The sequence below is a fragment of the Caretta caretta genome, chromosome 13 (genome assembly GCF_965140235.1).
Source record: "Caretta caretta isolate rCarCar2 chromosome 13, rCarCar1.hap1, whole genome shotgun sequence".
Classification (NCBI taxonomy): domain Eukaryota; kingdom Metazoa; phylum Chordata; order Testudines; family Cheloniidae; genus Caretta; species Caretta caretta.
Genome location: NC_134218.1, coordinates 18,722,603 through 18,746,505, shown reverse-complemented (window position 1 = coordinate 18,746,505; position 23,903 = coordinate 18,722,603). Strand labels below are relative to the sequence as shown.

General features: G+C 44.3%; 1 protein-coding gene across 10 annotated transcripts in view; it reads left to right on the top strand.

Annotated features, from left to right (window-relative positions):
• Positions 1–23,903, top strand: part of NCOA3 (nuclear receptor coactivator 3) — a 175,641-nt gene that overhangs the window by 75,891 nt on the left and 75,847 nt on the right. Inside the window, exon 1 of one of the 10 annotated variants that reach the window (XM_048819447.2) lies at positions 23,539–23,711. The exons of 8 other annotated variants lie outside the window; for them this stretch is intronic. The gene's annotated coding sequence lies outside the window, so the exon portion shown is untranslated. Of the gene's footprint in view, positions 1–23,538; positions 23,712–23,903 lie in introns of those variants that run through there. One more of the 10 variants, XM_048819453.2, reaches the window with a different exon arrangement.

The following is a 23,903-nucleotide window of genomic DNA, read 5'->3' as shown; positions in this document are numbered from 1 at the left end:
TTTTCAGGGTCACCAGATTGTCTGTGGGGAACTCCACTTTGCATCTGTTGTACTTCCCTATAAGAAGTTGCACTTGCACTTCCAAACAGTCCAGAGATGAAAGATCTTTCCCTGGTCCGTACTTGTAGCTTCTTATCACCGAAAACAAGCTGACAGGGTCACTACCCACATGGGGTTTTCCTTTGATGACAGAGTGAGGAATGCATTTTGAGTCTTTGACCTCTGATCACTCAAAATGACCATTTGCTTTGAAATTAGCTCTTTTCTCTTAGAGTTCTTCATTTGCATTCTACAAGACTTCTTTCTCCTTTGATGGGTTATTTAGATACAGGAGTATACATGATGTAAATGTTTACTAGTATATTATAACAGGATGCAGATGAAAATAATGCACATAACATCCCATTAGTTTTCATGAAGTTTAAACACCAAATACTCTTATACATTTAACAATCACTTTGATCTATATTAATACACAAATGAATTGGCCTGGGGCTTCAGCATGAGCTGGTACCTGATGTGCCAGCGTCACAAGGTACACAGTCAATAGGCAGGTGTTCCTCTTCAAACCAGGCAGGCTGGTAAATGGGATATCTACACTTTTGGTTATCTCCCTCATTCCCTTTGGTTCCCCAACTCTTCTGCATCACTGAAGATCAGAGGAAATCTGTTGTGCACTGTGGTGGATTTCTTCTGGTCCTGCCAGGACATTAGCCTAGGTCCAACAGACAGCAGTGGTCTCTGGCAGCAGATCAAACACCAGGCTGTTTCTCCATTGCTACAGGCTAGCATAGCCTCAGGTCACCTTCAGCCCAAAGAAGAACTTTCTTCAGAGCCACTCATTGTGGAAGTTGCTGAGGACTGTATATGGGAGTTACCATTTTCCAGTACCTGTCTCCCTTTCAACAGCTTTATAGATCTGCGGGACCCTGGTCTTTAACTCAACCTTTAACTTGTATGAAAACTGCCTTATTGTCACTAGGATTTTGCCTTGAGTTGGTTAACTCAAGAAAACATACCTATTTTTCTAGTGAAGGCACAGCCATAGTCGAACTGGCCATTGCATAAATTCCGTCCCTTGTTACTTCTCTCTCTCCCTCTCAGTTTTGACAGAACAGGAGACCTCCAACTTAGCTGCAACACGCTCTCACACTTGGTCAAGTTCAGAGTCATTGTTCCGCTCTTCCCAGACAAAGAGAGATTTTGTGGTCCTCATGAAATATTAGCATAAAGACATAGTCTCTTTGCTCCACTTGAACAGCAGTCAGAGGGGATTTTTTAGCATCTATTAATCTCAAAAACTCTTACTTACATTGACTCCTGCCCATAAGAGATTTCTGTACTTTTACTGTATTTCCACAACAGTTTGGGGTTGGCTTCAGCTAAAATTGTGGTTGTGTTTGCAGCTGCCCCCAGGTAGATTATCTCCTACAGTAGAACCTCAGAATTCCAAACACCAGAATTATGAACTGACCAGTCAACAACACACCTCATTTGGAACTGGAAGTACACAATTGGGCAGCAGCAGAGGCAGGGGAAAAAGAAAAAAAAGGCAAATACAGTACAGTACTATGTTAAATGTAAACTACTCAAAAAGGGAAGAAAGTTTAAAAAAAAATATGACAAGGGAAGGAAACCTGTTTCTGTGTTCGTTAATTTGAATAGATGGTTTAAAAACAGCATTTTTCTTCTGCATAGTAAAGTTTTCAAAGCTGTAATAAATCAACGTTCAGTTGTAAACTTTGAAAGAAAACTATAGTATTTTGTTCGGAGTTACGAACAACCTCCATTCCCAAGGTGTTTGGAACTCTAAGGTTCTACTGTATCTATTTTTGTACCTGAAAAACTGACTCATCTGAGTCCAGTCATTTCAGGAAGCCACTTGTGCAAATTGCCTGTTAAAGGCAAAGGGTCTGGTGATAGATCAGACCAAGAATTCTCTGACCTCTATCTAGGAGTGCCTGCATCTTGAAGTGGTCATGGACAGAAAGTTAGGAAAACTTATTTGTCCTTAAAAGATCTAAAAGCTCCACTCTCTGTTCCAGACCTGCCAGTCCAACAAAACCATGTCCATCAAGTACTGCATGTCCCTTTTAGGAAATTTGGTGTCCTTCCAGAGTCTGGTGCCCTGGGCCCAATTCCACTTCCAGGCTCTCCAGCAGTGTCTACAACCTTCCTTTCATCCTTCTAGAGTAGGTGTGGGCAAACTTTTTGGCCAAAGGGCCACATCTCCGTATGGAAATTGTATGGCGGGCCATGAATGCTCACAAAATTGGGGTTGGGGTTCAGGTGGAGGTGAGGGCTCTAGGGTGGGGCCAGAAAAGAGGAGTTCAGGGTGCAAAAGGGGCTCTAGGCTGGGGCACGGGGTTAGAGTGCGGGGGTGGGAGGGCTTCGGCTGGGGGTACGGGTTCTGGAGTGGAGCTGGGGATGAGGGATTTGGGGTACAGGAGGGTGTTCCGGGCTGGGACTGATGGGTTCGGAGAGCAGGAGGGGGATCAGGGCTGGGGCAGGGGGTTGAGGCACAGGAGTGGGGTCAGATGTGTAGGCTCCAGGCAGTGCTTACCTCAAGCAGCTCCCAGAAGCAGCAGCATGTCCTATCTCCGGCTCCTATGCGGAGGTATGGCCAGGCATCTCTGTGTGCTGCCCTGTCCGCAGGCACCTCCCGTGCAGCTCCCATTGGCTGCAGTTCCTGGCCAATGGGAGCTGTGGGAGTGGCGCCTGTGACAGGGCAGCGTGCGGAGCCCTCTGGCTGCCCCTGAACATAGGAGCTGGAGTGGGGACATGCCATTGCTTCCAGGAGCTGCGGCATGCACGCGTGGAGCAGCCCCTGACCACACGGGAGGGGCCAAGCTCCAGACCCCGCTTCCCAGCGGGAACTTGAGGGTCAGATTAAATCGGCTGGTGGGCCAGATGTGGCCCGCGGGCAATAGTTTGCCCACCCCTGTTCTAGAGAGTATCTGGAACAAAGCATCTCAATTCCGTCTGCAATAAAAAACATTTCTGGTCCGGTGGATGAACAGGTCAAACTCTAAAGGGATCATCTCCGGGATTCTTCCCAACTCTATTTTCATAGATGCCAGCCTGATCTGAGTGACTGGGAGGTGTGTGTGTGTGTGTGCGCGCACATAAAATTAAGCATTTAAAAAGTATTTCCTTCGTAAATATCCAGGTTTCCCCTGAACATTTTGTTAGCTCATAGTGTTTTAATGATGATTTGTTTGTGCAACCTGTGCTGTTTTGTCTGAATAGAAATAAACAGTATTATCACTCTCTAAAATTGTATTTAACAGGATAAAACAAATTATTTACCTGGGGAAAGGCATATTCCTATGCATATATGTTTATATTTTGTTTTAGCAGTTTTGCAAATGAAATTATCCTGATTTAGTATGTCAGTTAGTTTGTGGAACTCTTTTGTCAGAGGAAGTTGTGAAGGCCAGGACGATCACAGGTTTCAAAAAAGAACTAGAGAAGTTCATGGAGGATAGGTACATCAATGGCTGTTAGCCAGGATGGGCAGGGATCATGACCCTAGCCTCTGTTTGCCAGAAGCTGGGAATGGGTGACAGGATGGATCACTTGATGATTACCTGTTCTGTTCATTCCCTCTGGGGAACCTGTCATTAGCCACTGTCAGAAGACAAAATACTGGGCTAAATGACCCAGTATGGCTGCTCATGTGTTCTTATGTTTTACATATTTTGAAAATGTTGAAGTAAGAGCAGAAGTTAATATTTTTTTGACATTACATACATAGCACCTTGAAGACACTTAGCAGGACATCAAGCTACAGTTTTAAGTTTGGTCGCACAGACAAGTTGTGCTGTATTGTGTTCTACTTTGTGAAATGGAAAAGGAATGAGAAGGGAAAGTGATTAGAATATTTGGGGCAATACCATCCTTTTTAATTATCTGTGAAAAGTCTGTGCATTACAGTTCATTCAGAAGGCCCATAAAGATGTCTTCAGTTTAGTTTTCTATTTAAGAATTGGTATGCCAATCATTTGTCTACTGTACTGTATATGGAACCCTGGCAAATGTGTCTGGTTTAAGTTTAACTTTTTCCCCCTTATCACATTACATTATTCTGTGTTCATCCTGTGTCTATTTGCTGTTTTCCTTCTCTGAGTAGTTACCAGGTCTCATATATAAAACACAGACAAACAAAAAAACTTCAAGCACTGTAGTATCTTTTTTTAATGTAGTAACTTAGGAAATCTCTGCCTGAATTCATGGTGATTTTTCTTTGTATTGGCTAATTAGGGTTCAATATCGAAGTTGGACAACAAGACCCTTCATTGCAATGAAATGAAGTCTGCCCATCCAACTTGTTTCTTGGTCTGCCTTGCTTATGACTGGGTTACATTACTGAGACATAAATTTCCAAAGCAGTAACATAAATATCCAAAGCAGTACACAAGACAGACACCTGCTATTAATTACCTTGATGCTATAGTGGATAGTGTTTTTTGGTCCTAGAAGAATCAGCAAGAATAAACTGCTGAGGACAATAATTATTTGTGATTGTCTTCAGTTCAGAAATGCTGAAATAATTCAATTTTTGTGCTATATACTGTAATGAGAATATTTGAAATTCACATTCTGTACGGTAATGCTGAAGTACTGCCCATGGTATAGTAGGTGCTTTGCAAATGTAGAAAGAAAGAAAGTCCCTGAAGTGAAGATCTGGCAAGAACCTTACCATCTGACTAAATTTTAAACTTATTACCCTGTTTAACATTGTAAGACTTTTTTGTATATATGCTCACATTTATTTTGTAAACAATGTATAATTCTCCCCATAAAACTTATCATAATTCCTTTGCGCCCCCCCACCTTTTTTTTAAGTGCTCTAAGCCATATTGTCTAAAACTTAAATGCTGGATAATGAATAGAGCCTTATGAAGCCACTGTATAGAGAAGCATTACACAGAAGTAAAAGGGCCCATCAAACTATCCTTTTATCAACACAGATCACTGGCACCAAGCAACAAATTATATAGCACAGAGCACAGTTAGGCTAGTATGCTTTAATGAAACCTGTTGCTGTGCCATCTACTGCTTCAAGTGAAGACACAATAAATCGACCACCGAGAGCTCTCCCATCGACTCCAGTACTCTACCAGAGTAAGAAGCATAGGCAGAGTCAATGGGGGAGCATCAGCAGTCGACCTACCGCAGTGAAGACACCACATTAAGTAGCTCTATGTACGTCAACTTCAGCTACTCTATTTTCGTAGCTGAAGTTGCGTAACTTATTCCTGGTCTACACTAGAGGCAGGGGATCGATCTAAGTTATGCAACTTTAGCTACGAGAATAGCGTAGCTGAAGTCGACGTATCTTAGATCGACTTAGAATCCCTTACTTCGCGTCCTCGTGGCTCAGGATCGACGGCCGCCACTCCCCCGTCGACTCTGCTTCTGCCTCTCACCCTGGTGGAGTTCCGGAGTCAACGGCAGAGCGATCAGGGATCGATTTATCGCGTCTACACTAGACACGATAAATCGATCCCTGATAGATCAATCACTGCCCGCCTATCCGGCGGGTAGTGTAGATGTGGTCTTAGACCGACTTAGCTCTCCCCACCCCCATGTGTAGACCAGGCCTTAGAGTCTGCCTCTCCTATTCTTATGCTCTGTACCACCTGTGTTTCTGAAATACCTAAGCTACAGTAGCTGTCCCAAGAGTTAAGCTTGCAGGAGTTGGAAGTAGAGCATTCTAAGTAGTTTCTGGAATTCATTCCCACTATGTGCGGAACATGTTGCAAGATGACCCTTTTACAGGCTTTTCACTAACTGGTTCTGTCATGGCTTGACCAGTTTCTTCACCAGTGGTGACTAGGATTCCTTTCTTGGTGGTGGCAGTTTACTTAAGCCATATAATTTTGCAGAAGTTAAGCTTTTATTTAAAAAAAAAAATCTAGTTCTTATGGTTACAAAGGCAACTTCTCAAAACAATGGAGTGTTGCTGTGCTGTTTTCCATGAGTCTGCATAGGGTTCCAGAATTTGGGCTGTTGCTCAAAGCTTTTCCTCAGAGGGAAACTGAGAAGTTCTGCTGTTGCTATTTGGAACCCTATGGGAAGTACTGAAACTGAGATGTATTCTTCCAGTAGGGAAAATGATGAGCACTAATAGAAGAAGGCACTGAGCTGTTCATATTGTAGGAGAGTCAAAAACTTCAGGTGGTGGAGGATAGAGGGGATCTTCCCCCATTGCAGATCATCAAGCTCATTGTTTGCAGTGAAAATAGAAACCTCATTCCTTTTTAAAGTAGGACAAGAAGTGTGAGCTTTGAGTTTACCATACCTACTAGAAAAGGGATGATATAAAAAGTGGAGCAGAGTACAGGAACAGCCCCCTGCTATGAATTTTTGGTACCAGGACCTCGCTGCTGTGTTCTTTCCCTTTTTTATGTTGGGCTTTGTCTAGGACTGTCTGGTAAATTCATCAAGTTCTAATATTAGACATTTAACCTCCTGACTGGGGGTTTCTTAGTCCTAGTCTACACAAGAAAAAGTTTGCCAGTATAGCTATGCACAATGTATAGCCACACTGGCAAACTCTCCCAGTCTAGATGCAGCTTATACTTGCAAAAGGACTTTTTTGCCTTCTTAGCATATGTGCAACGTGCCTCAGCTCTCACGTGACCAGGATTCATCACCAAATTTGGTCCCCCTGGTTGGATCATTAGTTTCCCCAGCCCGGGCCAGGTACTGACAGGGAGTAAGATGTGAACACTGATCCATGCCCCCCATTTTTTTGCCTGTATAACTCTGTCTGCGCTAAGGTTTTTGCTGGTATAAAAAGATAGGGTTTTTTGTTTTGTTTTAAAAAGTCACACCTGTAACCAACATTGCTATTGTGGAAAAAGGTCTAAGTGTAGACTAGACCATAATCTGTCTGTTTAACTTAGGCTATGTCTACACTACAGAGTTAAGTCGACTCAAGTCATGCCGATGATCATAAATCTCTATAATTACATTGCTTGTGCATGTTCATACAATGCTCCTTCTGTCGGCGGAGTGTGTACACAGTTGGTGCTCTATCGTCAGTGAGAGGAGTGCACTGTGGGTAGCTGTTCCACTGTGGAACTTGCCACCTTCTGCAGCTAGGAGTTGTGGATCGCAGTGCATCATGGTTGCAGGCTCAACGCCCCATGATGCAATTTTTCTGTCCCATCGTTTCATGGTATGCTGACTGTTTTGCACCATTTTTCCATAGCCCCTGTTTACTGTGCGCCCGCCATCTCTGCCTGAGAGGGTGGATCCTGCACTGCTCTGTATTGTTGTCGTCAGTGTTATGAACACAACGCAGCTGAACCTGCATTATATCATGAGCTCCAAATCTGAACAAGAATCTGTGGTGCCTGCCCTGCTGTGTGCCATGGAAAGAAACCATATCAGGTTACTTTTGGCATTCACGGAGCAGCTGCACACAGTGGACCATCGCTATTGGGCTTGGGAAACAAGCACTGAGTGGTGGGATCGCATCGCTATGCTGGTCTGGGATGAGGAGCAGTGGCTGTAGGACTTTTGGATGCTCAAAGCCACCTTCCTGGAACTCTGTTTGGAGCTCGCCACAGCCCTGTGGTGCAAGGACACCAAAATTAGAGCTGGCCTCTCAGTGGAGAAGCAGGGGCAATCACTGTGTGAAAGCTGGCAACTCCAGATTGCTAGCAGTTAGTCGCAAATCAGTTTGGAGTTGGGAAGGCCACCGTGGGGTTGCATTCACTCAAGTGTGCAGAGCCATTAATCACATCCTGCTATGAAGGACTGTGACTCTTGGAAATGTGTGTGAAATAGTAGATGGCATTGTGGCAATGTGATTCCTTAACTGCAGCAGGGCAATAGATGACACGCGTATCCCTGGACCATCTTGTGATGGAGTACATCAGTAGAAAGGGGTACTTTTCTATGGTATTGCAGGTGCTTGTGGATCACCAGGGTAGTTCCACTACTATCAACGCAAGGTGGTCAGGGAAGATGCATGACGCATGCCTCTTCAGGGACACTGGTCTGTTCAGAAAGCTGCAAGCAGGGACTTTCTTTCCAGACCTGAAGATTCCAATGGGGGATGTTGAAGTGTCCACAGTGACCCTGGGAGACCAAGCATACCCCTTACTCCCATGGCTCATGAAGCCTTACATGGGAAACCTGGACAGCAGCAAAAAGCACTTAGACAATAGGCTGAGCAGGTGCACAATGATCATTGAATGTGCGTGTGGCAAAATAAAAGCTTGTTGGCACTGCCTTTATGGCACATTAGATCTAAATGAGGAAAATATTCCCATCGTCATAGCAGCCTGCTGCGCACTCCATAATATTTGGAAAACGAAAAGCAGTACTTGTGGCACCTTAGAGACTAACCAATTTATTTGAGTATAAGCTTTCGTGAGCTACAGCTCACTTGTAATAAATTTGTTAGTCTCTAAGGTGCCACACGTACTCATTTTCTTTTTGCGAATACAGACTAACATGGCTGCTACTCTGAAACCTGTCATAGTATTTGGGAGGCTAAAGGTGAAAAGTTTCCATGGGGTGGAGGTGGACTGCCTGGCGGCTGATTTTGAGCAGCCAGCTATCAGGGCTTACTGGGGGCTATTCAAATCAGGGAGGCTTTGAGGCAACATCTTAACAATGAGCACCAGTACTGTGTCTTTCTATTACTTCTGGGGGAATTCTGCACCAAAAAATTAAAAATTCTGTGCACAATATTTTAAAATTCTGCATATTATATTTGTCAAAATGACACTGTATAACCACACCTGTTTAAATGCTTTTAGTAATTTATTTCAAAATATCTATCAGCAACTATGTCTCTAATAATACACAGAGACAAAAAAATTCCTCCAGGAGTAGAGAGGTAAGGAAATCCTACGACAACCCAGTTCCTGTTTCTCTTCCCCCTCCTCCCCAGAGCCCAGCAGACATCCACACCCCTTCTCACCAGAGCCAAGCTGCAAGGGTACCCCCAAGGCCAGACACTCTCACGCACCCTTCTCCACTAGAGCCCAGCTGCAGGCCCCCCCAGTTCAGACGCTCGTGCACCCGCACCCTACCCTCCATTTCTCAGAAACCAGCTGCAGGGTGCCCCCTACACCAGACACCCATACTCCCTTGCCCCCAGGTCCCAGATGCATGCCCCCCCCCCGAAACTCGCAGGCCCCCACCCAACCCAGATACTCTCACCCCCTTCTCCTCAGAGCCCAGGGATCCAGAAGGAGAAACAGCCTGATGCTAGGTCCTGGGCAGTGTGTGTAAATTCCTGCACACTGCCTCCTTACTTCAGGGTGTGCTGAGAACTGCAGCTGCCGGGAATTCTCCAGCTTCTTCCTCCTCTCCCCAGCAGTGTCTTCTACTTGCAAGCTGTGCTCTGCTGGCTCCAGCAGCCCCTAGTGGCAGCCAGTGGCTCTACAGCCCATTTCTGTGGAGGAAAAAGAAATTCTGCACAAAAAATACTAACTTCTCCACAAGTTCTGCATGTGCAGTGGCGCAGAATTCCCCCAGGAGCATTTCTATAAAGCATTCTTCCATACTTTAACTTGGTGCATTGCACGAAATTTTGATGATTTGTTTCCTGACCATGATTTGTAGTCTGCAAGTGTGCCAGTTGCCACTGTGTATTAATTCCAGCAGCAACCACAGTGTATAGGAGACAAATAAAGATTGATTATGGTTTCAGAGAGTGTTTGTTTATTAAATATAAATAAACACACAGAAAAATGCATTGTTGAAAGGAACATAACACTTAGAAGGGCACTCTCCTGATAGAGGCTTATAGCTGTGTGTAACTCCAGCTCTCATTTGCAAAGTGGTGGAGTGATTGGGCCTGGAAGATGCAAGGAACGTGTGGGAGAAGTTTGGAGAGGGCATAGCAAACAGTTCTGCATGGGCTGCAGCAGGGGCGAGCATGCATGTGTTTGCCTGCAATGCGATTAGAGACTTCAGCATCTCCATTTGCTCCTCCATCACTTTTATCATCCACTCCTGCTCCTGATTCCTCTCATGCCTATCTGTTTTTAAATGTTCACTAAGTATCTCTCTCCATCCCCTGTGTTCTTGCAGCATTAGAGGATTGGAGCAACTCCTAAAACATGTCCCCCTTGCTCCTCCTCAGTTGCTTCCTTATCTGGCGGAGGTGTTGCACTGGTGTGTAGGGTGATGCTCTGAAGACCACATCTGCAGAAGCACAGGAAACAATAAACAGAAGCATATTGTTAGTGCACGAACATCATCAAATAATAATAGTTAAATACACCTCTTTCTTGCTGTCACTTGGCAAGCACACAGCTCAGCAAATGCCCTAAACATGGTAAATTGGGGTGAAGAGTGGTGTTCAGGATGGGGCAAAGGCTCTTGGTGATTTTTTTAAGGGGATCACTGCGAGCAAATAGGGGCAATATTGTAAATTCTGCCACCATTTTCCAGAGGCGGGGGGGTCATTGAAGCAAATATCTCACTCCTGAGGATAAGCAAGGATTCAAGGGTGCATCTCTTGCATGCATGTGGCTTCAGACCCGGTCCCTATGCTGCTCACCTGTGTGCTGCTTTGATCCCTGCACAAATGATTGCCAGTTGGCATGGGAAAGTTTCCTGCAACGGGGGAAGGAACAAAGCAACTCTGCCAAGGAGCCCTTTGCAGAGGATTGGCTTCCTCAAGATCTCTCTGAAGGATTCCCGTGAAATCTCGATTTGCATTAACACACTGTTCTGCAGGGCCCCTACTGCATAGCTGCCCAGGAGAATGTGATGCAGATGCAAACACAGCTAGTCTTTGTACGTTTCTATCCCTCAATCCGCCTCTGGCATATAACAAAGCAAAGGACAGCTCTACCTCATGTAACTGAGCAGTATCCACTCAAAATGAGCACTTCCCAGAGCACCCTTCTTCATCGTGCACACCAGAGACTGAGTTCTGGGACTGGCTGAAACCCTCTGTGGTGGAGAAGGGGTCCTGGCTCGTCATGTTACCAGATGACCCTGTTGCCTGTCCCATCTCATCGTCCAGCTCCACTACCTCGTCCACCAATTCGTCCTTGGTGTTGAGTCTGCTGGCTCCAGCCCGCACCGGTCTCTCTCTCTCTCTCTCTCTCCCACCACGAAGTATCCATGGGGCTTGTGGAGGTGGGGTTGCCACCAAGGATGGTGTCCAGCTCCTTATATAGAAGTGGCAGGTCTTTGCTGCAGCACTTGCCTTCTGGTACGCTTGCCTCAGCTCCTTTATCTTCACACGGCACTGCTTCATGTCCTGTTCTTAGCCTTTATCCAACCTGCCAGAAGTAATCTGACTGTAGGTATCGAAGTTCCTTCAGCTGAAGTAGAGCTGGGACTGCACAGTCTCCTCTCTCCACAGATGTAGCAGATCCAACAACTCTGGTGCACTCCAAGCAGGGGTCCTTAAAATTGCCAAATCAGTATGGCAGACCCCCTCTTCCATTGCGCCCACCTCCAAGAAGGTGGAAAAGAAGTACTACATCCCTGCAAAGGGATTTGAATACCTGTACACTCACATTCCAGCAGCATCCTTGGTCGTGTCTGCCATCAATGAGAGGGAAAGGCAGGGCCAGCTGAGTGGCACACCAAAAAATAAAGACACCAAGAGGCTGGACTTGTTTGGCAGGAAAATTTATTCGACTGCCAGCCTGCAATTTCGGGTGTCTTACCATCAGGCCCTACTAGGCAGGTACAATTTCAACCTGTGGGATTCCATCAGAAAGTTCAAGGAGGCCATTCTACATAACCGAGTCCAAGAATTCGCCGCTTTAGTGGAGGAAGGCAGAGCAGTAGTGAGAGGCGCCCTCTAAATGGCCTGAGGTGCTACATACTCTGGCCAGGTGGTCGCCTCTGCACTGGTCATGGGGTGCAGCTCCTGGTTACAGTCCTCTGGGCTATCCCAGGAGATGCAAACCACTCTGCAGGACCTCCCATTTGAGGGAACAGGGCTCTTCCCTGTTACTGATGCACTGCTCCACGGCCTTAAAGACTCCCCTGCCACCCTCCTTTCCTTGGGCCTGCACACTCCTCAGCAGGGTAGGAAGCCGTTCCATTCTCTGCCTCCTCAGCTGAGTTCCTAGGGCATCCCCTGAACAAGCACCTACAGGAAAAAGGACAAAGACAGGGGGTTTAAGTGGCAGTACCCTTCATCTTCCCATTCCTCTGCCCAGCCTGGTTCTTCCAGAAGCCAAGGAAGCCAGAAGAGTAGGCATTTTGAGAGTGTGCCCTAGAACAGCACCCTGTTCACTTCTCAGGATCCACCCTCCTACTCTTTCCTCAACTGCCTGCGCCCCTTCCGGTTGCCTGGTCGCAGCTGAACTCAGACCATTGGGTGCTTGACATATCATCTTTGGGCTAAACCCTGGCCGACCCTCCCACCCAACTCCCTTCCCTGTCCCTCTTCAGGGACCCGTCTCACAAGCAACTCCTCGTTTAAGAGATTGAGAATCTCCTGTACCTGGGGTAGTGGAGGAGGTCCCTCGGGACATGAAAGGGAAAGGGTTCTACTCCTGCTACTTCCTAATCCCAAAAGCAAAGGGAGGCCTCAGACCCATTCTGGACCTGCACCACCTCAAAGAGTCTCTCAAGGAGTTTAAATTTTGCATGGTCTCCTTGGCCTCTAGTATCCTCTCCCTGGATCCGGGACACTGGTATGGCGCCCTCGACTGTAAGGACACTTATTTCTATTTTCCTTGGGCACAGGCATAATCTCCGTTTTATGTTGGGCCACTGCCATTTTCAGTTCCCGGCGCTGCCCTTCGGTCTCTCGTCAGCTGTGAGAGTATTCACAAAGTCCAAAGCGCCAATGACCACTTACCTGAGGCTCTGAGGTGTACAAATTTATCCATACTGTGACAATTGGGTAATAAAAGGCCGATCCCGGGATCAGGTATGGCGTCATCTCAACCTGGTTTGCTCCACCTGCCGCGACCTGGGGCTGGCAATAAAATACATCAGAAAAAGTCAACCTTAGTTCCAGTGTAGCATGTAGAGTTCATTGGAGCAGTCCTTGACTCTACTCAAGCCAGGACCTTCCTTCCCGAGACCCAGTTCCGAGCCATGGCAGACCTACTCTTGTGCATGCAAGCCCACTCTCTCACCACTGCTCACACATACCTGTGGTTCATGGACCACATGGCAGCCTGTACTTACATAGTCCAGCACACACAACTCCACCTCAGGCAGCTACAGGTGTGGCTGGCATCAGTCTACATCTCCAAGAGACACAGCATGAACTGTGTAGTCAAGATCCTGGACCACCGCCTGGTGGAAAAATCCTGCGTCAGTGTTGAAGAGAGTTCCATTTCCGGCCTTGCCCCCATTGGTTGGCCTTGTCTCTGATGCTTCTGACCTGGGATGGGGAGCCCACCTGGGCGATCTCAGCACGCAAGGTCATTGGTCAAGTCTCTATTTGCTCCCTATACATCAGGGAGCTCAAAATGGTTTGCCTGGCCTGCCACACCTTCCTATGTCACATAAAAAACAGGGTGGTCCAGGTCCTGATGGACAATACAGTGGTGATGTTCTATATGAACAAACAAGGTGGAGCCAGATCGTCTCCCCTTTACCAAGAAGCCCTAAGGCTATGGGACTTCTGCGTACAACATGACATCCATCTCCTGGCCGCTCACTTCCCCGGGGCCAGGAATGCTTTGGCAGATTGCCTCCGCAGAACTGTCTCGTCTCACCTCTAGTGGTCCCTCTATCCGGAGGTGGTCTGCATCATCTTCCAAAAGTGGGGGGACTCCCCAGGTGAACCTGCTTGTGTCCAGGTAGAACAGGAAGTGCCACTTTTTCTACTCCATTCGGGGGCTCGACAGAGGCTCCCTGTCAGATGCTTTCCTGCTCCTGTGGTATGGAGGGCTCTGATGTATGCCTTCCCTCCAGTTCCATTGATCCACAGAGTCCTCATGAAGATCAAGCAGGACAGGGGCGAAGGTGATCCTCATAGCGTCAGCCTGCCTGTGCCAACAATGGTTTGGCACTCTGCTGGACCTCTCGGTGGCTGCTCCATTACAGCTACCACTCTGGCAAGACCCGCTGTTCCAGAACCACGGCAGTGTGCAGCACCCGAACCTTGCAGCGCTGCACCTTATAGCTTGGCTGCTGTATGGTTGAATGCGAAGGAGCAGGAGCACTTGGCCAACGTCCAGCAGGTCCTGTTGGGCAGGAAAAAGCCCTCCACCAGGGCAACCTACCTGGCCAAATGGAAGCGGTTCAACCTGAGTGGGTCTTGCTGCAGTTGATCCTGGACTACCTTCTGCATCTCAAGCTCCAAGGCCTATCCCTTTCATCTAGTAAGGTCCATTTGGCTGCTGTTTCGGCCTTCTATCTACTACTCAAGGGCAGGTCGGTTTTCACCCAAGAGTTGACTGTCAGGTTTCTCAAGGGCCTCGAGCACCTCTACCAGCCCCTCAGGGACCCTGTCCCTCAGTGGGACCTGAATCTTGTGTTGTCCAGGATCCCCTTCAAGCCTCTGGCTTTCTGCTCCCTCCTCCTCCTCCTCGTCCTCCATTCCTGGAAGATCACGTTCTTGGTTGTAATAACTTCAGCCTGCAGAGTCTCTGAGATTAGGGCGCTTACCTCAGAACTGCACTATACAGTCTTTTACAAGGACACGGTCAAGCTGCAGCCACACCCGGCCTTCCTGTCCAAGGTGGTTTCAGTTTCATATGGGCCAAGATCATAGAATCATAGAATATCAGGGTTGGAAGGGACCTCAGGAGGTCATCTAGTCCAACCCCCTGCTCAAAGCAGGACCAATCGCCAACTAAATCATCCCAGCCAGGGCTTTGTTAAGCCTGACCTTAAAAACTTCTAAGGAAGGAGATTCCACCACCTCTCTAGGTAACGCATTCCAGTGTTTCACCACCCTCTGAATGAAAAAGTTTTTCCTAATATCCAACCTAAACCTCCCCCACTGCAACTTGAGACCATTACTCCTTGTTCTGTCATCTGCTACCACTGAGAACAGTCTAGAGCCATCCTCTTTGGAACCCCCTTTCAGGTAGTTGAAAGCAGCTATCCAATCCTCCCTCTTTCTTCTCTTCTGCAGACTAAACATCCCAGTTGCTTCAGCCTCTCCTCATAAGTCATGTGTTCCAATCCCCTAATCATTTTTGTTGCCCTTTGCTGGACTCTTTCCAATTTTTCCACATCCTTCTTGTAGTGTGGGGCCCAAAACTGGACACAGTACTCCAGATGTGGCCTCACCAATGTCGAATAGAGGGGAACAATCATGTCCCTCGATCTGCTGGCAATGCCCCTACTTATACATCCCAAAATGCCATTGGCCTTCTTGGCAGCAACGGCACACTGTTGACTCATATCCAGCTTCTCGTCCACTGTAACCCCTAGGTCCTTTTCTGTAGAACTGCTGCCTAGCCATTCGGTCCCTAGTCTGTAGCAGTGCATGGGGGATTCTTCCATCTTAAGTGCAGGACTCTGCACTTGTCCTTGTTGAACCTCATCAGATTTCTTTTGGCCCAATCCTCTAATTTGTCTAGGTCCCTCTGTATCCTATCCCTACCCTCCAGCATATCTACCTCTCCTCCCAGTTTAGTGTCATCTGAAAACTTGCTGAGGGTACAATCCACACCATCCTCCAGATCATTTATGAAGATATTGAACAAAACCGGCCCGAGGACCAACCCTTGGGGCACTCCACTTGATACCGGCTGCCAACTAGACATGGAGCCAATGATCACTACCCGTCAAGCTCAAGTATCTAGCCAACTTTCTATCCACCTTATAGTCTGTTCATCCAGCCCATACTTCTTTAACTTGCTGGCAAGAATACTGTGCGAGACCGTGTCAAAAACTTTGCTAAAGTCAAGGAACAACACGTCCACTGCTTTCCCCCATCCACAGAGCCAGTTATCTCATCATAGAAGACAATTAGATAAGTCAGGCATGACTTGCCCTTGGTGAATCCATGCTGACTGTTCCTGATCACTTTCCTCTCCTCTAAGTGCTTCAGAATTGATTCCTTGAGGCTCTGCTCCATGATTTTTCCAGGGACTGAGGATATATATTTACTTGTTTTTTTTCCAAAGCTGTGTCGCAGGAGGAGCATCAGCTGCATTCCCTAAACATCAGAACGGCACTAGCCTTCTACGTGGAAAGGACCAAGCCATTCCGTAAATCAATGCAATTGTTTATCGCTATAGCTGACAGGACGAAAGATTGTCCAGTATCTGCTCAAATAATTTCTTCTTGGATCACTGCCTACATTCGCTGCTGCTACCATCAGGCAAAGGTGCCACCTCAGCAATCGTAATCGCCCATTGAAGCAGTGCGCAAGCCTGTTCAGCAGCTTTCTTAGCCCAAGTGCTGATCCAGGACATCTATAGGGCAGCCACCTGGTTGTCTGTCCACACATTCGTGTCCCATTACGTGCTTATCCAGCAGGCCCAGGATGATGTTGGCTTCAGTAGAGCAGTGTTACGAGCAAGAAGACCGTGAACTCTGAGCCCACCTCCAAGGATACTGCTTGAGTCACCTAGAATGGAATCGACATGAGCAAGCACTCAAAGAAAAAAACTGTTACCTATCTTTTCATAACTCTTGTTTTTCGAGATATGTTGCTCATGTCCATTCCATTACCTGCCCTCCTGCCCCTCTGTCGGAGTTGCCGGCAAGAACGAACTGAGAGGGCATAGGGCTGGCAGCACCTAATGTACCGACACATGAGCACAGCACTGAAGGGGGCGCCATAGCTGACCCTACAGATACTGCTAAGGCAAAAATCTCCAACTGTGCATGTGGGCGTGCGCACACCTAGAATGGACATGAGCAACACATCTTGAAGAACAACAATTATGAAAAGGTTGGTAACCGTTTTTAGAACCTATTTTTCAACATGAAAATTTTTATTTTTTCCCAGGAAATACTTTAATTGGATACAATTTAATTTTCTCCCTCTCCACCATAACACTATTTGTTATTTGGATGAGAAGAACAAACTGTGAAGATAAAGTTGTATGCTGAGCAGGAATTGTCTTTGTTTCCTTTTAATGTATTCATGGAATCAATTGACTGTTTTAAATCTGTAGATGATGTTGGTATTATAGCAAGGTGTCACTTCAGTAAATCTGATTAATCAGAAATGCTCAAACTACAGAGTTTAAATGAAATTAGTGTAGTCTGAACTTTATGCCGATATTAGATGGGGTAATTGAAATAATTACATTCTTTTAATAATTACATTATTATAATGTAATAATAATTACATTCTTCATTATATACCATGTATATGAACAGTTGGGCAAATTAATTCCTGATGTAGTTTCACTGACTTCAGTGTAGTGTTACCAAGGATTTATTTGGCTCATGACAGAAACCTGGATTTCAGACAACTTGTATTGTCTCTCCCCCAAAAAATGAAGGGGGAAAAAAAAACAGTATGAAAAAAGATGTGCTATGGAAGATATCAGAAACATGTCTGGTGTGTCTCCCACACCAATTTTCACATTTCTGTTGAGAGATCTAGCTTTGAATGTCTCTAGTAACCCTATGATGAACATGTTGACAGTGAAGGGGAGATTGATTTAGTATTTGCCTATGAAATACTTATTTGAGATTGAAATATTCACTGTACAAATGTGACTCAATCTTATCATGCGGGAATTAGTTTCCACTGTGTACAGCATGGACACAATAAGAGTCGTCTACATTTTTGCCTTATCAGATGGAGGCAAGGTTAGTTCATTTGTCATTGGAAACCTAACCATTCTTACCTATACTTGTCAATTTATCAAGAAGAGGAGGGTGATGTGTAGCATAGCATCCAAAGAGAGTGGTTATGGGGAGCAGGCCTTCAGTCTTCTCTCTTCTCCCATCTTTTCCCTCTTTTCCCATCACTTTGTTCTTACGCTGGTTTCTGTAGCGAGCAAGAAAGAAACTATAGGAGAAAAGAGAATAATATGGCGAAGATTTGCTTCATTCACAGACTTGTACCTGCAGGAGGAGGAAGCACTGCCACCTTGGAATTCTGTGTATTACTTCTGCTGCAGGGAATATTAATGCCATGTGAGAATCAGCAAGCCCGCACTTCAAGTTGGCAAAGATTAAGACAGCTGGGGTATCTGCAATTCGGGATGTAAGAACAATAGTCAGGACTTTTTGTAGGTCTGTGAAAAGAGAAAGTGACTAAACCCTTTCTTCCTTGGGCAGAAGACTTAATTTGGAGCATGGATGTGTTCAGATCATCCTTTAAAAAATAAAATAAAATCCCAAAACACTTCAAAATGGAGGATGAGTAAAGTGTGAATGGTAAGTTTGTGGAAGACTGAACTTGTTGGCATTTTCTACAAAATGTGGGTGAGTTGGCAGACTTACCCAATCTGCTCTTGAAGAATAGTAAAATTGCTTTGTTCCAAAGTTCTGTTGCAGTGCAGTATCAGATGTCTGTTCCTGTCACTGAACTGGCTTAGCACTCTGCTGTCATTTTTGTATTTCTTCACTAGCACACTTCGACGTTTTTCTTCTAGCTGAGATTACCGGTAACTGACTTTCTTGAGAGCTAACACCTTTGCCGATCTCTTACTCTGTATGTATGATTAATAACCCCCATCACCAGCTAACTTGATTTGAAACGCCCCTTAACATTTAATGTAGATGTATTCAAATCATATTAGCTAACTCTAATTTTAAATAGCATTTTTTCTGGTCATGTAGAGAGACCTTTTGGCTATTTCAAATGCAAAATTAAATCAAAACATCTAATTTTTAATCTGTTGTCTGCATCTGCTGAGCTTCAGCAAAAGTGAAATAAGGAACTCTACCTTTCTATCTTCCTTGTTGCCCAGACAATGGTGTGTTTTGAGGTCCATATAAAATGGTAGGCTTTGTGTGCTCCATGAATATGCTTTTAGTTGACGGCTTTTGTAAAAAATGAGTTCATCATACCTTGCTGGTGATTCTTCCTTCCGTGAAGACCATTTTTCTTCTCTCCTCTTCTTTGCCTGTTTCTCTTTCCCTGTATTTGTCCTTAATGTCTCTTGGCTCTCATCTAACATTTTCCCTGCATTCACCATCATATTCAGCAAGAAATGAAACCAGTTTTTGTAATGCCACTTCACCATGCCTCCTAACTGCATTCAAGACCATTATCCATATCCTTCATATTGCAGTCAAAAAAGGTTTGCCCTTCCACTCCCATAATAGCTTTATGGGGCGGAGGGGGGGTCTATTGTTTCCATTCATATTGAGATGTCACAGATGTGTATGCTCTTCTGAATTCTTTTCTGTCTTCAAGCTATTATGGCCATTGCTCCTTTGATTCCCTTCTCAGGCAAGCTGCAGTAGGCTACACAAAAAGGAATTTAGGTCACAAATAACTTAAGTGTATTCTGCTTGAGCTAGAGGAGGAAAACTGGCTGATTTTTTAAAAATTATTCATTAAATGTATTAAAAATATGGCAAAATTGAGACAAATATTATTCTACCAGTTCTATAAAAAAATATGATAGACTTGACTCTACAACAATAGCAGTGTAAATTTTTAGTCTGTAGAAGCAGAAGTGTGCAGTTGATAAAGTGATAGGTATAGCTTTAATACTTTAACTAAAGCTGTAGAGTAAAAGATGGCTGGTTGTTCTTCTGTCTACCTGTACCAGTAATATACCGTCAACGTACCAAGAATGCCTCATAAAGTTTGAGTTTTAAAAAAAAGTCCTTTTATTTTCAGTGGTTTTTCTCATTTTAAGATAGGTAAATATTAAAATATTGTGTTTATTATATAAAATAGATCTGAAAACACTTTAATGATACAGAATATTACAAAAATAGTTCTCATTCTCTGTTTTATCCCAGATGCATCTCTAGGTGTTTGGGTATCCGGTACATAAAGTGTACACACAGGACATGTCCTCATACTACCTCTTTAAAGAGCAAGAAGGTTTAGAAAGTTCAGACTGTACTTTAAACATACAGGTATTTATTTTGGCACTCTATCTTCTTCAAGATGGATATTTTTCAAGAGAAAATTCAGATAGCAGAGGAACTAGTGGAATTCAGAGAAATATATCAATCGACTACTACATAATTACATTTTTGTAGTAAGGTAAAAAAAGTAAATAGTCACACATGCATGTGTATGTGTGAGTAGATACTCTCTTGTATTCGGCAACATTTTATATTAAAAAAAATCTTTAATATCAGATATCAACAGTTTCTTAATTACACACCCATTGGACAAGCCATTTAAGTGTAGAAAGATCAGATATCTACAAAAACAGGAAACTATTTTGTATGCCCTCCCTTAGTAGCCCTGAACTGTATCATACATACCCTTTTATGGATGTCTACTGGGTTTTCCAGTTAAAACTAATGTGGCATGTAAAATATACTTTGTTGCTTATGTAGGCTCAGCTCTGTGTGCTATACAACTTTTTAAGTGCAAATGGCTTTTCACTTTTTCCAAAAAGAACATATATAGTGAGATTCTGTGGATGGTTTATAACCTCTAGCAATTTTACAGCACATAGCCATTTAACCTAAATTGTCATCTAAGATGCTCTTTTTTTTTTGTTATTTCAGTTTCATATTTTTTATATTTTGTATTGGTTGGTAATTGAATCTAGGATCAGACATAATCCCCTTAAAAGTTTGGGCCCGTTGAAAACTTTTAACAACTTTTAATCATGTGAGACTCTGCAATTTAGGAATAGTCACAGCCCAAGACAAAATCAAAAGAAATTGCCTACTAGAGCAAACTACATTTCCTGTGTTCCAGCACCAGGTAGTTTGTGGTATGGGTACTATATTTTCTAAAGGCCTGTGTATTTATGAAATAATACACAAACTACTGCAGGCATATCTTCCATTGATTTATGCTCTGGCCCCTTGTTCATATACTTTGCTGGTCATTGTGCGAAAAGTGCTATTGACTAGTCCTCTTCCTGCCCACAAATTTGTTTTCACCATACAACTTAGCTTCTAGTCCTTCTACTGTGTTATAGTCTCTTTTAGCAGTACCTGTGTTGTTGTGTTTTGCAAGTATTTGTGCAGTAAGACTCTCCAGAGACTGCAATTTTTCAAGTTAAGATGAGAAACTATTTTGTTACTTATGTAAACCAAACTGTACACCCAGTGAGAGAGAGAGCAGAATATTAAACTGCAGCCTGCAATATGTGTAGACAATAACATTCCTATGCCTGCAGCACCAGATGGGTGTGCCTGATTCTCCTCTCACACCAGCGGAAACTAGATTTTACAATTTTCAGTAGAGTCAATAGGATTCTGTGCATTGATGCCTAGAATATTCCCTGAAATTTTGGAATTGATCAAATGTGGTGCTCAAAAGTTATCACATTACAGAAAGACTGAGAAATGCCATCAGGTTGACTGTAAGGCTTGCTTTGATCAGGCAGTAATGGTGAAATTGTTTTCTCCAGACATCAGCAACAATAACAAAATTTAAATCCTTAAGATAAATTTACAGAATCCCCACTGGAGAATTATATATGGTGGAAGTAAGAATATTGTGTACTTCTCTTGTGCATTTCTTTTGAGAATATGAAAGAGCTTTACCAATATTAGTGTCAGGACACCATTGAATAGTACTGGGTAAGGTAATACTTTTATACATAGGGAAATGAGACACAAAGGATAGGTGATTTGAGTATTCTGTACAAATACAGCTCTTTGCTGGAGTTTGCCACAGTTTCCAGCTGATAACACTATATATGTTTATAATGTTATTATTCAAGCACTAGAGAGAGGAGGAGGAAGTGATGAGTCTGATGTCCTGGTTGCATGGGCTGATTGAGCTGTTGTAAGAGATATGTGTTTTCCACTGCATGCATCCGATGAAGTGAGCTGTAGCTCACGAAAGCTTATGCTCAAATAAATTGGTTAGTCTCTAAGGTGCCACAAGTACTCCTTTTCTTTGTGCCTTCATCAGTTAGATTTCAGCTTTTGAGAACTGATGGCAAAAGTAGAATGGAGAGACAAAGCTGTGACCAAGGTATATGGAAAAAGAAAAGGAGTACTTGTGGCACCTTAGAGATTAACCAATTTATTTGAGCATGAGTATATGGGTCACTATTGTAAAAAGGCTAGGGTTCCTATATGTTGATTGAAAGAGACTCACTTTTTAAATAGTGGGTATCACAGGCGCCAGCTTTCTTTGGGCCCTAGGGGTGCTCAACTCTCTGCTCCGCCCAAGGAGCCACCCCTACCCGACCCTTTTCCCCCAGGTCCCACCGCCGCCCTGCTTCTTCCCACCCCTGCTCCGCCCCTTCCAGCCCAGTTCCACCCCATCCTCTGAGCATGCTCCATCCGCACTCCTTCCCCCTTCCCACCAGCATCTCCTGTACGCTGCAAACAGCTGATTGCAGCAGGTGGGAGGGAGGCACTGGGAGGGAGGGGAAGGAGCTGATGGTGGGAGTGGGCACTGGCAGATGGGAGGCACTGGGGGCAGGGGAGCGGGTGGCTGCCGATGGGTGCTAAGCACCCCCTAATTTTTTTTCCGTGGGTGCTCCAAGTCCTACTTGCTCCCTAGCGGCTGGCTCAATCTTCTGTGCCATGGCAATCAATCCAGTCCCTCCTCTGGGTCCTGCTTTTATCTCTGGCTCCCACTTCTTGCCTCTAAGAGCAGTGAGGGCAGAAACACAGATTTGCATCCCCCAAATATTTCCATTGCAAGGGCACTAGCCCTCTCCCACCCCCCCACCCATCCGTTCCATTGCCCCAAACTGTACATAAATTCTGAGATTTAATTGATACAAAGCTTAAACTAAAGTTTAAAGATTTAGTTGATATGTTTTTGAACATCCTGACTTCTGATGATATTACATTGCAGAAAATGGAATGCCTATCATTTGAACATATATTTCTTGGAATGTTTTTACTGAAAGCTATTTTTGGACAAGTTTAAAAGCTAGCTCTGAAATTTGTTGGCTGCTTGACACAGATCACGTGTGTAAAGTAAGTTTCATTTTGAACATAGCAGTCAGTTTTCCCCCAGGACCTCTGTTGCAGGTTTGTTTGTTTAATCTAAAACGGGCACTAAATGCAGCTCTTGGGAGGAGGGTTGTTTTTGTTTTTTTAATCACTGATTCTAAACATGTGGGTGACAAGCTTTTAAAAACATTTCTTAAATTTTCCCTGTTTTATAATCCTTACCAAAATGGAAAACTTAGAATGAGATCAGTTGAAAATCTAACCACGTATTTATATAATGCTGTAGTCTACATGTAATGAGTCCATTTGGCATCTTCAAGTGATTCAGTTATAACAATGCAGTAGGACTGGAAGGAGTTAATGCTAATTATAATGCTGTGGTAATGCTGAACCTGCCATTCTCAGGAGATCTAAGAAGCAATCTATCAGGGTATGTTGGATCCTAGCTTCCTTAGGTCCCTCGAGACATTTGGCGGAGTGGAATTGCAGAACAAAAATATACATTCTGACATCTTCAGAGTTTCAGGAGGGGGAATGGACTTGCTGATGACTGGGCAGGGATCACGTGTATTTAGTGAAACAAACTGATGAGTTTAGTTGATTATATTTCCTGTTTTCACCAGGAACTTGATGAGTGCTCTCAGTTTTTGTAAGTGTTAGATGGTATGTTGCTGTCTCCAAGAAGAAAGTGATAATGGTTGCTGTTGAAAACTGGCAGACTGAGCTCTAACTGTACTGAAACTGTATATTTGGAAGATTGCCTCCTCCCTTTTAAGGGAAAAATATTTCCCTAGCTGATTGGTTAAAAGGTAAGAGCTCTCATATCTGTATCAGCTTGCATGTAGAAAAATGTCTCTGTCAAGAACAATGTCTTACAGGAACTAATGGATTGTGTGAGAAGATAATGAAAATATGGTAATCACTTAATTTGCATCAGCTTTCATTAATGGAGCAGTATTAAGGTTTTGGTGTTTATTGTATGCCTATTCTGATATTAAACA